A 12918-nucleotide genomic window follows, 5' to 3' on the forward strand; every position below is an offset into this window, starting at 1 on the left:
GTGTCCTCTTAATCTTTGAGGAGTGGATTTGGACGCCATCAAAATTGGCACCGTTGCCGAGGACACAATTTGTCGCTTTTAGGTTGTTTGAGAAGTAAGCGTACGTGCTTTGGTCCAAACTTGTGAATATTTGTATAGGTAGTTTTCTTATCTTTGTTTATTTTCTTGTTTATTTTTCCTAGATTTTGAAAATGGCATCATATAATGAAAATTGGTGGGATGGTATTTGTTCATATTTTGATGACCCTTGTCCTTATTGTGGAGGACCACACTCATGGAAAAATTATTAAATTCTCCGGGGGGCGGATTGTGCGTACAATCTCAAACCCATAAGTGGAGTATATGTGATAGGTGTTGTGGTCACAATGGCCATTTGGGCAATTGTGCTTGTTTGTTCTTCCCTTCCCCGAACCTCCACTATGTCGATTCTACTTTTGATTTTGACATTTATAGGGATTTGGAAGTGGGAGAAAATGAGCATGGGAAAAATGGAGAGTTCAAATGAAGTGCCTACTTGAAGAAGGAAACAAAGAGCAAAAAGCCTTAGAGGAGATCTTGGAAAATAGTCTCCAAAATGGTTTGGAGCTTGAATCAAGAATTAAACATTCGCCAGCCGACTCCATGCTTGTTGGTTATGCCAAGAAAAAAATAAAATTAGAGTCAACCGATGTAGTTGAAAATATGGTTGAAGTTGACTCTAGTACGGGGAAACAAGAGGATATCATGATCCTGGCAAACTTTCAACTTGGAGGCTTGATGTCTCATTTCTAGCATTTTTCTACATTGGAGTTGTGTGGTGATATAGGAATTGAGCCACATAAATCGATGAGGAATTACGAAGAGGAAAAACAAAATCCGTACATTTTGAGAGTTGAAGGCGCAAGGCGACAAAATGACATTCCTCACATGAAAGCCAAGAAATGCAAAACGAAGAAATTAATGTTTGGCTTGATTATCTACTTACGACCCCCCTCCCTCCCGCTGCTCGTGGTCACACACTTGAATCTAAGTTAGGTGCCCAATTCATTTCCTCTAAGTAGCGAGAAAATTAGTAAAGTTGATTCGCGTCGTGCCAGGACGTTAAATATGGTGCTTGGTGGGAGGCAACCCATTGTTTCAAATTTTTGAGTCATTTTTAAAATTTTCCTTTTTAGAATAGTTTATTATATTAGTTTTGACTAATCTACAAAGTTTTAGATTTTATGGAGTTGAATTGAGGAGTTTGAGGTGTTGGAGGCATGCCAAAAGAGTGGCTGCCAGTTTTGTGCATCAGATATCTGGTGCAATCGCATCTGCGAAAATATCCTCACAAATGCGAAAACGCAGAAGCGAAAAAGTTGTCGCAGACGCGCATTTTGTGCAAAAGCGGTCTTCTTACCGTATAAGCGGCTTCACAGAAGCGCTCAAAATTCCGCAAATGCGGATCGTCGGGTAAGTTTAAAGAACCAACACTGTTTTAGCATGTAAAACTCTAAACCCTCTTCTCTCAAACTCTAACTTCTCTCATCTCTCGCATAATCTGCTACTCTCACTCAATTGCATGCACACAACAACTCGGGTATAATCATCACCTCTCTCTTCTACTTCTATTGCCTTATTCTCTCTTCTTCTTCTCTTAGTCTCCATAGCCATTCCCTTAATCCTCTATTTCCCCCTCGATTTGTGTTAGTTTTATGGGTGAGGAAATTGGTTGAGAGTGTAGTATTGTGTGCTGTTGAAACATTAAAAAAGTGGGGAAAGTCTGATTATGAATTAGTTTGAAGAAACATTAAAATAGTCTGTGCCTGTCATGTGGTCAACAATTTATCCGAGAAAAATTTATGTGCTAAGTGCCTTGAAATCATGTGTAATCAAATCGTGCGGACTTGAAATTTATCTGAGTTTTTGAAAAGCTGAAGAACATCGCTTCTACAAAGAAAGGTCGTAGATGCGGACTCGCACCTGCAATGAATATTTCGCATATGCGAAGTTGGCTGAAATATGAAGAATCATAGAAGCAGAACTTTTTAGCCGCACCTGCGTTGAATTTTTCGCAGGTGCTATGCATGGCAAAATTTTGCAATTCCAGTAGCTTTGAAAATATGGCTTGCTGGGCCCGTTTTGTTCGATTATTTGGCCTATTTGATGTGTTTTGAATTGCTTAACATGATTCTAATGTTCAACTAATTTAGTTTTGAGTTTTTAGATACTTTGAGCTTCAAAAATGGACCCAAACATGAACAAAAATTCGGTACATGACCATGAAATTGAAGAAGAAGTTGTGGATGAGCAATATGACACTGATCGATTCATGTCCGCTGACTGTCATCGTCGATACCATGACAAAGTTCTTACAAAGAAGGTCCTACTTGAAAAGGGGATCTCCGGGGATAGATTAACCGAGCTACTTCCAGATTTCTATGGTCGTCTACAGACCACTAGTTGGACTTGTTTCATGCCTACTCTGTGCGATGCCAATGAGAAATGGGTTCGCAAGTTTTATGCCAAAATTAAGCGTACAAACATCAACAACCCGGAACTCACCATAAGGGGAAAAATAAAGAGATTTAGACCTGAACAAATCAATGATGTTTATGGGCTTCCGAACCATCCAATCGAGCCGAGGCGAGAAAAATATCCATGCTCCAACGTAGAGTGCCTAGTGTCTATAGTTTATCATGGAGACAAGCGAGTGAAATGGGCCAAAAAGAGGAAGGGTTTACAATCCATTATCTTCATAGCTGAGGCCAAGATGTGGCTTTACATCATCTATAGCAGAGTCTCACGTTGTGGCAATGTCTCTAATGTTTCATATGTTACGGCCCTAATGATCACATGCATACTTGATGGCATTCATATGAATGTCGGTTATTATATCATTCAGGAGCTGAAAGAGTACTTGCTACAAGACAGTCCAGACTTGATATTCCCTTCGGTGATTACAGAGTTTTGTCGGCGGGCGGATGTTGATGTGCGTAGAACCGATCGTTAGTTACCAGTCGACAAACCCTTGCACCCGTTGAGGGTGGTAGGAGAGGGTAGTGTACAAAGAGTAGGACATGGAAAATCACCACAGTTGCCAGACCAGAGTCCTCATAGGCTACACAGCCCGAGGGACCATTGGTGATGCTCAATTCTCAGCTTTCCTCCACTTGTGACTTAGTGTCACAACTCCCTAGTGGACTCTCGCACTCCCATTCTATGCCTGACTATTGCACTAAAGAGGAGATGGAGACCAACTTGGAGGCCTAAAAAAAATAGGCAAAGTCTCATGAGAAGTTAGTAGCTTTTGTTAGTAGGCTCGAGACAACATATGGAAATATGGCCAAGGCATATGTCGATCTTCAGGCAGACTTCAATAAGGAAAAAGAGAAGAACAAAAAGAAGGAAAAATTCATGGTAAAGATGTGGAGAGGCATCAAGGCCATCTTCGAATGGGGGCAGCCGAACAAGAAGATACCAGTCGAGGACGAGGATGACATTGAGGGGTATTATTTCTTGTCGGATGATGATGATGATGATGATGATGATGATGATGCCAATTATGATGAGGCCTAGAGCTCTACACAGCAGTGATGATAAGCCCTTTCCGCCCGTCTGCTAGTCTGATGCAGACTTTAGGGAGACCCTCAAACAACTCTTATTTTATTATGATATTATGCAGTGAGGACACTGTAGTGTTTTTAGTTGGGGTGGCATTAAGGAGTACACTTTATCTTTTACATCTATTCTTGACTTGTGCCCTTTCCGGACTTATACTTTTGTATAGATATTTTGTACCCTTGTCTGGCTTATTGTACTATTGTGGATGATCATGTGCCCTTGTCGGGCTTCGTTTGTGATTGGTGATGTATTTGCGGATTAGTCTCTTTTGTTATTTTATTTTATTTTATTTATTTTAAATAATAGTTTTCAGTTTATATTATTTTTATTTCTTTGTAGTAATATATTTCTTAATAAATCTCCTTTTCTTTATGCCACAGTTCTTTCACGAGGAATATATTTGTGTTGAACCAGGTGACTTTTTCCTATAATGGATGGCGTGACAACTTTCTTAAGGGAATTAGTCTTCTTTAGTTATGTGGAGACTTTTGGATTGTTTGGTACTAATAAAATTGGTATCTTGCATGTGAGTTGTGAATTGACAATACCACTCCGAAATTTGTGTTGCAAATCGAAAAAGTAAGTTGCATGGGGTAAAATAATTTTTATGATAACTTTTTGGGTCATTTTGTTACTCTTCTCCCACTAGTTGGCATGATATTGCTCTAATTGTTCTTATTAAGAAGTAAAATTGATCTGTCTTGATTAGTTCATGTTCCACGTGTGTTAGTTTCTGTTAAAAAAAAAATCTTGTGCTTACTTTTATCATCTAGTAACTTGCCCGGTTGGTCTTTAAATGTTAGTTTTAATTATGTTTGGTTGGAGGGATGACCTTAGGCATTCTTTGTAATCTTTGAAAAAGCCTATTTAGTCTTTCAAGCCCACTATTGTATAAATATTATCACTAGTCAACCCCATTTGAGCTTTTAACCTTTTTTTTGGCTAAACATTTACCTCTTTTGTGAAATAATACTCTCTTTTGAACCCGTCCCTCCTTGAATCTTAAGAATGAGGCTAAAAGCCTAAGTTGGGAGTGTTGGTGTCAATTGGAAAATTGTAAAGATGTACATTGTGTGTAGAAGCAAATACTTTGAAGTTGTGTTATATGAAGATACTCAAGCTCCAAAAGAAAAGCAAAAGGTGTGTGTGTGTGTGTGTGTGTGTGTGTGTGTGTGTGTGTGTGTATATATATATATATATATATATATATATATATATATATATATATATATATAGGAAAAAAGGGAGTATTGAGAAAATTAGAGAGGAAATTCAAGGTGGTCCAATGTTGGTAACTAGAGATAAATAAGGGCAATGTGATTTAAAAAGAAGCAAAGTACAAAAAGAAAGACAAATTTGAGTAGTGTTCAAGGAGGGTGTAGTAACTTGTATACCAAATGCTTATCCTACCCTTCACAAAGCCTGTATTACAAGATTAAAAAATCTATATGAGATCTCCAACCGAATGTTCTTAAATTAGCGGCAAATTAAAATAAAGGCAAGCATATTTGTTAACACTTGAAATTCTTTGTTTAGAGTGAGTGTCTTTGTGCATTTGTCCCTTGTGTTATTATTGTAAATATGGTGATTTTGAGACTTTTTTCTTGTGAGGGCACATGAATTATGAAGGATTGGTAACATTGATATATTCCAAATTGAGTTAATTGAGCATATGTAGTAGACTAGTGCTTTTGAGTCACTTCTTGAGGCTTGGTTGTTATCATTTAATTATTTCGAAACTCCATTGCATTCTTGAGATTGAGTTTTAAATGAGGGAGTTATTTGGTTGAAGTTCACATACTTGAGCCTAAATGTTAGTACCAACCAAAGCCATAAGTGTTGTGATTAATTGGAAACTATTTGGGAATGATAGCGATGCTAATTGAGCTTTAAATGGTAGAGCCTCGTTGAATTTTTGGTTTTGAATTGCTTGAGGACAAGCAAGGACTTTAAGTTGGGGGTGTTGATAAGTGATGATTTTACTACTTATTTTAGTCTCTTTTCGTTAGTTTTTGTATCCTTTAATTATAAGATGAGGTAATTTATTGTGTGCATTGCTAGATTTTCAGGTACAATGAGTCATGAACAGAATTGAAATAAATTTAAGTGAAAATGAGCAAAAATAGTTGAAGAAGTGCGAATTTCTTCCAGTGTGCTCGTATCTACGGAACAGTTGCCGCATCTGCGAGAAGCTGTGTGCATCTATGGAGAAGAACCATTACACTAAAAGTCGCATCTGCGACTATTGCACCACATCTGCAGTAGCGCTTCTGCGCTGGAAGTCCATATCTGCGGAATCGCTTTTGCGTTCATTTTCCCGCTTCTGCGAAATTCAATTTCCCACTCAACATTGCATATGCTATCCGAAATTCCACATCTGCGGAGCCGCACTTGCGATAATTCTTTCGCAAATGCGGTCAACGGACTTCAGACCGGATGATGTTCTTCCTCGGCTTACGGGCTGCCTTCTTCTTAGGTTCTGGATCCTCGGAGGGTGAGGTCTTTTTCCTCTTTTTGTCCTTTGCCGGTTTTGGTACCGGAATCGAAGTCTCCTCCTCACCAGATAGGGGCCTCATAACAACATCTTTGCCAAGGCCTATATGAAAAAAACAAATTAAGTGAGAAATGCCTTGACAGAACCATCAAAGACATGGAAAAGGGGCTTACCATGAGTTTTGGCCTCCCATCGGCCCTTTGATAAATCGTGCCATGAGCGCTCAGCGTACGTAGAGGTCGAGGCAACCCAGCATTTGAGGTTAGGAATTGCACCGGGCATCCAAGAAACCGCTACATCACGGAAAGGGATATCGATAAGAAGAAGCGAAGGGGCAAAATAATAAATAAGAACTAACAGTGGAATTATACTTACGCTTCATATTCCATTTCTTAGGAAATGGCATCTTCTCGGTCGGGATTAGGTCGGAAGTCCTCACTCGAACGAACCGGCCCATCCAGCCTTGGTCCTTGTCCTCATCTATGCTCGAGAACAATACTTTGGTATCCCGGCATTGGAGTTTTATTAACCCACCTCGATAGAGGCGGGGGCTGTATAACCTGATGAGGTGGTCGAGGGTGAAAGGTATCCCCTCGACTTTGCTCAGGAAGAATCGGAGCAGAATGACAACTCGCCAAAAAGAAGGATGGATTTGGCCTAGGATTATTTGATATTGACGACAAAAATCAATGACAACGGGGTCGAGGGGGCCCAGCGTGAAAGGGTAAGTGTAAGCACTTAAAAACCGTTCCACGTGGGTGGTAATGTCTTCTTCCGGGGTCGGGATCACCACTTCTTTGCCTTTCCAGTTGCAATCTTTCCTTACCTGCTTAAGGTACCCTTCGATTATCGAGCATATATACCTCGACACTGACTCACATTGACCAGAAATCGATGAGGCTTTATCGGTCTTGAAGTCAGAAGTGAGAACACACCCCCCGGGAACACACTCTTCAGGTCGTGGTTCCACTGGTGTTTTGTTGCCGGCCGGCCGCGATGAAGAAGCGTTTTACTTTTAAGGAGCAATTTTTGATATTTTTGCCATTTTTGTATGGGTTTGAAGTTAAAAATAGATGGAGATGATAAGATTTGGTGTTTTGACAAGATGGTAGCAGTGAAAATCGTAGATTTGCAGATGAAGAAGTTAGAAGATATAAAAAGCTTTGGAGATGATAAATCTGAAAGTAAAAGTTCGAAATGGTGGAGAGAGGGGCTATTTATAAATTTCACAACGACGGTTCAATATTGGCGGTGGCCGACCATCGACTGACGCGTATTTAATACCTTGGTAACTGTACAGACGGGACGTTTCAGTCACTTCTGTCGCTTAGGTCACAAGGATGACATCATGACAGGTCGAGGTAGAAAATCAAAGGCTCAATTCGTTTCTTGTCATTACACTCCAAAAAAATAAGGGGACTATCTGTATACGGCTAAAACTAGGCCCACCCAATTTTACTGTTTGACCAAGATCGGGGGTTTTCATCGAAGGACGGTCTCGTAATGGAATAGGCCATATCACGAGGATAAGGTACCAAGCTCAGAACCGAGGTACCTGTCGAGATCGAGGCTAGTAGCGATCGAAGCCAAAAGAGACAGACATCGAGCAAGATCGGAGATAGCATAATAACAGAAAGGCAAGATATCCATGGCTGACCGAGGTTCAAGGCGTAAATCTCGGTGACTGGTCGAGGATCATGGCGTTAATGTCGGAATGGATCAAACCAAAAATGGTTAATTAGCTAATCATGGGGTTTCTTTCTGTAATTAGAATTGTACCATAAGTGGAACTCCTCTACTATATAAAGAGGGGTTCTAATCATTTGTAGGACATGATTAACATACACAAAAAGCAATATAATTCTCTTTATTATTCTCACCATTGTGATTCAGCTTGTTATATTTTCATAGTTCTTGCACCAACCAGTTTGAGGGTATCCAAACTCGAGGGCTGTGTTTCATTCTTACACTAGTTTGCTTTACTTTATTGTTAATTTCTATTACTCATCCTCACATTTATCAATTGGTACTAGGTGAAATCACGTGTCCTCAGAACCATATTATAAGTTTAATTGTTATCCAATTTTAAGGGTAAACAGTATCTGAACCTCCTGTTCCGGAACTGTTTTGCACAGATTCGTTATAATCAATTCTGGTACTAATAGTTGTGGTACCAATATACGGATGTACATTCTTAATTTTTCTCTGTTTGTTGCTTAACTATCATTATCATGGCTATTCTTCAATTTTTATTTTGCATGGTAAAGTCATCTCCAATTTGGTTATCCTCAACTGTGTTGATTGGCAAATTTCGGCCATGACGAAGGTTTAAACCGAAACCAAGCGAATATTAACAAAAAATGTTAGTATCTTTGGATGAATAGCAAATTTACTTGAGTTCCCGGCAACGGAACCAAACTGTTTAACCCAAAAAATTATTTTCCAGGTCAAAGTAATAAATTTTACATGATGGACCACAAGCAACCGATTAGATCCAAAAGATATAAATTTTTGTTATAATGTGATAGAGAAGTGAAAAATAAATTCAATGACAGATAATACAATAAAAATAAAGCAGAGAAGGAATAATTCTTATTGAATGATCATTGATAGGATGATGAGCCGAACAGAGCTTGAAGGGCCGAACTGTGGCTAACTTGGGAGCAAGATGCTACGAATTACAAGTATAGAACTGTAGAGAAGAAAATTAGATGACCACATGGTGATAAAATGTGTCTATTTATAGGGCTAAATCTAGATAACTATTCTCCTTAAATTATGAGTTCATTATGAGCATTTACTCAATCTATCTGTTACTTTTGGAGGACTTGTAATAGCTGTGTAAATGCTGGAATTCCATAACTGATGAGTTAATTTCCTAACTGATGAGTTAATTCCATATAAGATGAGTCAATCCCGTGTCTCACGAGGGTCAATCTCGTGCATGTTGAGTTAATCTTGTAATTGATTGCCTTATTCTTACCATTACAACCATTTATTGCATTTACTGTACGTATATAATTGATTCGTAACTGATGGCATAATGATGGTAAATCCCATGTAATCCTGAATTAATTAATTCTTTCCTCATTTGTAATTATGAGCTATTCTCCCATAACTGATCCGAAGCTATTCTATGATGGTCAGTTTCGAGACTAACATGCACGGTGCGAGTATGCTCGGTCTCGAGGGTGTTTCACATGTCAGCTTTTCATATCATACTTTACTTTTCTCATAGCTTTACTGACATGTGTCTCCATTTAATAGACCCACGTGGCGAGTATATTTTTCACTAATACAGGTGATACACAAATGATTACTGTTTCAGGCACAAAGAAACATAGTCAAGAAGAAGTCACGGGCATGCTATCTTTCATCCGAAATTGTAAAAGTAGGGGCATAAATTTCTTAGATCCACATATGCTGCATCAGCTCCTATTTCATTCCTCGTTTTGACTCTGGTATATTAAAACATAAGAAACAAATAGGCAAAACTTTCAAGTCTTGGATTTACAAACAAGTACCAGTTGCAGAGATGTGAATTATCGTATGAAATACATCGTGTTTTAGAAAAAGCATAAGAGAGTCGGAATTATAGCAGGTGGTTGTCAGGACAAAGAGAACATCGAGCCCACTATCAATTACCAGATTTTTAAAAGATAATAAATTGATCTTGACAAAAGAAAGAGCAAGCATTCATACATATCCAACATCTTTAACAATAACTACCACTTTTTGCATAATTAACTAATTCCACTTGTATTTCAAATAAACATAAACATGAAACCATGATGAGAAACACTAAGAACTTTACTCGGTATCAAAATATGGAGGAACTTTGATTGATGACGCTTGTCTCACATATAGCTCCTGGGCAAGCCAAAAGGGCATTTCTATTTGTGTGCTAGCTTCCACTTGAGGGAAACAGCAATCAGAGTATTGTCACGAAAATACAATTGATTCTGACATAAAGTTTCCTCATAAATGTACCTTGTTAATGTCATCAGCACAATCAAATATCCCAAATTCATTAGCTGTTTGCAAGAACACTCATGGAACCAGTTGAATTCCAAAAAGAGTATCAACCCCATAAATATAATTACACCAATAACTTAAGCGAATTAGTTTTTGCTAAGAAAAAGCATAAAGAAAATTCAAGAACTAGAAATTACCTCTTCTTCAGCTAATACATCATCAATATCGTAGATTTGACATCTTTAATGAAAAAAAAACCCAGGAACTTTTCAACAATTTGTTGCTGAAATTATGAAAACCAAATAGTTATGAACAATTCAAACCTAAATTTAGATAACCTCAAAAACAATTGGTACGGAAATTAAGGAAAACATAAATCACATCTAGAAATGACTGCTTTATTTGAGATTTGACAGACACAATGGAATTTTGTTGTGCAGTATTAGCGTAAATGATATCAGGAAAATACATACCTAGATGCATATGGGGGAGAGAGAGAGATTTTGATAGAGGCCAAAAAAGAGGTTGATGTTGATGCTGATCCCCACGGTAAGCACCATCATACCTAAACACTTGAGTACCGCCTACGACTTCCAAAAGAAGTTCCCTTCTGCAAACCTTCGAACTTGCGCTCTTAGTAGATATTCTTCTTTTATTCGCCCTTCCAATATTCCTACTGTGAAGGAGGATTGTGACTGCCATACCCTAAATATCATCGCTCCTGACCCGGTGGAGTATGTGACCTTCACCAAGAAGGGTTTTTCGTATGTTATACCTACCCCTTCACTTTGGGCCCATTCTCATTGAGCGGGAGACTTGACCCCATGATCGTGGAATTCTACATCAGGTCTGCTTGGCATAAGTAGGCTCTTCTATTTAGCCAATGGTGGCTAGTCTGCACCGGCTGTGCTTGGAAATAGGGGAGACCCTAACCCTGGCACATATGATGAACCTCTACTCCCCCAAAATTCATGCCAAACCAATATAACTCAAGCCACAACTGCGCAATCCGTGTACCCAAAAATGAAAAATGTCTCAAAGAAGAGAACCGTATTGCAAGTTCAACAAGCACTACCACAACTGCAATGCTATAAGCTCATCATATATAGTAGAACCAAGACACACGAATCTAACAACGGTAACCAGCTCTTCTAGAGCTCATATTAACATCAACCGTACTGATAACTCACGTGCTATAGTATCAATATCTGGACCCGCACGGACAACTCACATACCAATAATATCAGTATATGGATCCGCACGGACAACTCACATGCCAATAATATAATCTTCCTGGCATGGTCACATGCCTCCAGTCCAAGCATATCATGCATGAGTGATCAAATAAGTACACATGTATATGATAAATGAATTATGATTCTCATGCTCCTGGACTAGTACAAATAACATGCCATGGAGTAGGCAGGTGCAAGGTGTGCTATCACCACTCAAACCGGCAAGTTAACACAGAAATAGTAACTACCCAATTTATGCAGGGAATTAGTTTCTTTGTAACCTCAAGTATAGCCCAGATAGTTTTCAACAAAGGTACGAATACGGAAAACGTTATAACTTTACACTTAACAGTCAACTCTAGGCATATCATAGCCTAAGCAATCTTTTGAGTATGAATACTTGCTCTAATGCTCGCACATGGGCTCCAACCTCACATATATGCGCACTCATAACGCGTAGCTATCACAAATAATTAACGTAATTAGTGCCTCCACTGAGTTTTAAATAAAACAGTCACCTCAAACAGGTCGCAACCCCGTAACAATATGCTTCTGAGAACTCCTAGTCTCCAATTTCATAGAACACATGAATTACCGTAATTGGTCCAACTCCAGCACTCGAATGACTAACATATCTTTCATGCACAATCTTCCCACTATGAATACTTTCAAAATTCTTCCGTGCCATATAGAAATAATTGAACATCAACAGTCTATGAACCAGGTGAGTACCGCAATACAATGAATATTCGTAAATAAAAAACAATGTCCTTTTGAAATGCGCACCCTTCTTAGGGATTACCGAGAAAATTCATACACCGGGCACACTACATCCGTCACGAATGACAACTTAATCATTCCATGATTTTATTTATTTATTTTTATTTCATAAATGCATTATATCCCGTATTCAGAAAATTTTCTTACTCGAATCATCCTCGATCTCAGCCTCTGCAGTCATAATTGCTCCACAAGTATGTCTCGGACCAAAACTTTATTTAACTTATAACCACAAAATCGTTGTCAATAGTAGGCTCCCCCACTTGGCTCAAAGTCATAGATCAAAACATTCAATAATTCACAATACCCATACTTTATTACTGCCATAATACTGCAGTCAGCTCAACGAAAATTCTTCTCAAGCTTATGTAACACCCACCATAAAATACCTCAATCATCCGCTAAACTTGCATTCATTCTCTTGATACTCAAATCAACTTTCTCAACCAGATTCAAATTCAAGTCTCAATACCTATGCCCCGCTGGCAGAAAAGAAACTCTCCACTCAACATTATAAGGAACACACCTACGTAAATTACTCCGCATGGGATAACCCACATGTTTAGCCTCAAATTGGCATCTTGTTATACCCTTTTGCATTCACAATTACTATGCAATCACTTAATCTTTCTAAGTTTGAACTCATCAACAAGACATGAAAATTTAATTTGTTCTACAATCCCACCACGTGAAAGATCCTTCAACACATTCACAACTCAGGACCGTACGTCACGTCAAAACAGGAATTAAGTACCCAATAGCAAACTCTTGAGTCACAGGTAAACTTTATTTGTCTCATTCAACCCATCTGAACACATCCCATATTCACATCATACTTATCATATAGTCATT

This window comes from Nicotiana tabacum, chromosome 24, assembly GCF_000715075.1.
Source record: "Nicotiana tabacum cultivar K326 chromosome 24, ASM71507v2, whole genome shotgun sequence".
Lineage (NCBI taxonomy): Eukaryota > Viridiplantae > Streptophyta > Magnoliopsida > Solanales > Solanaceae > Nicotiana > Nicotiana tabacum.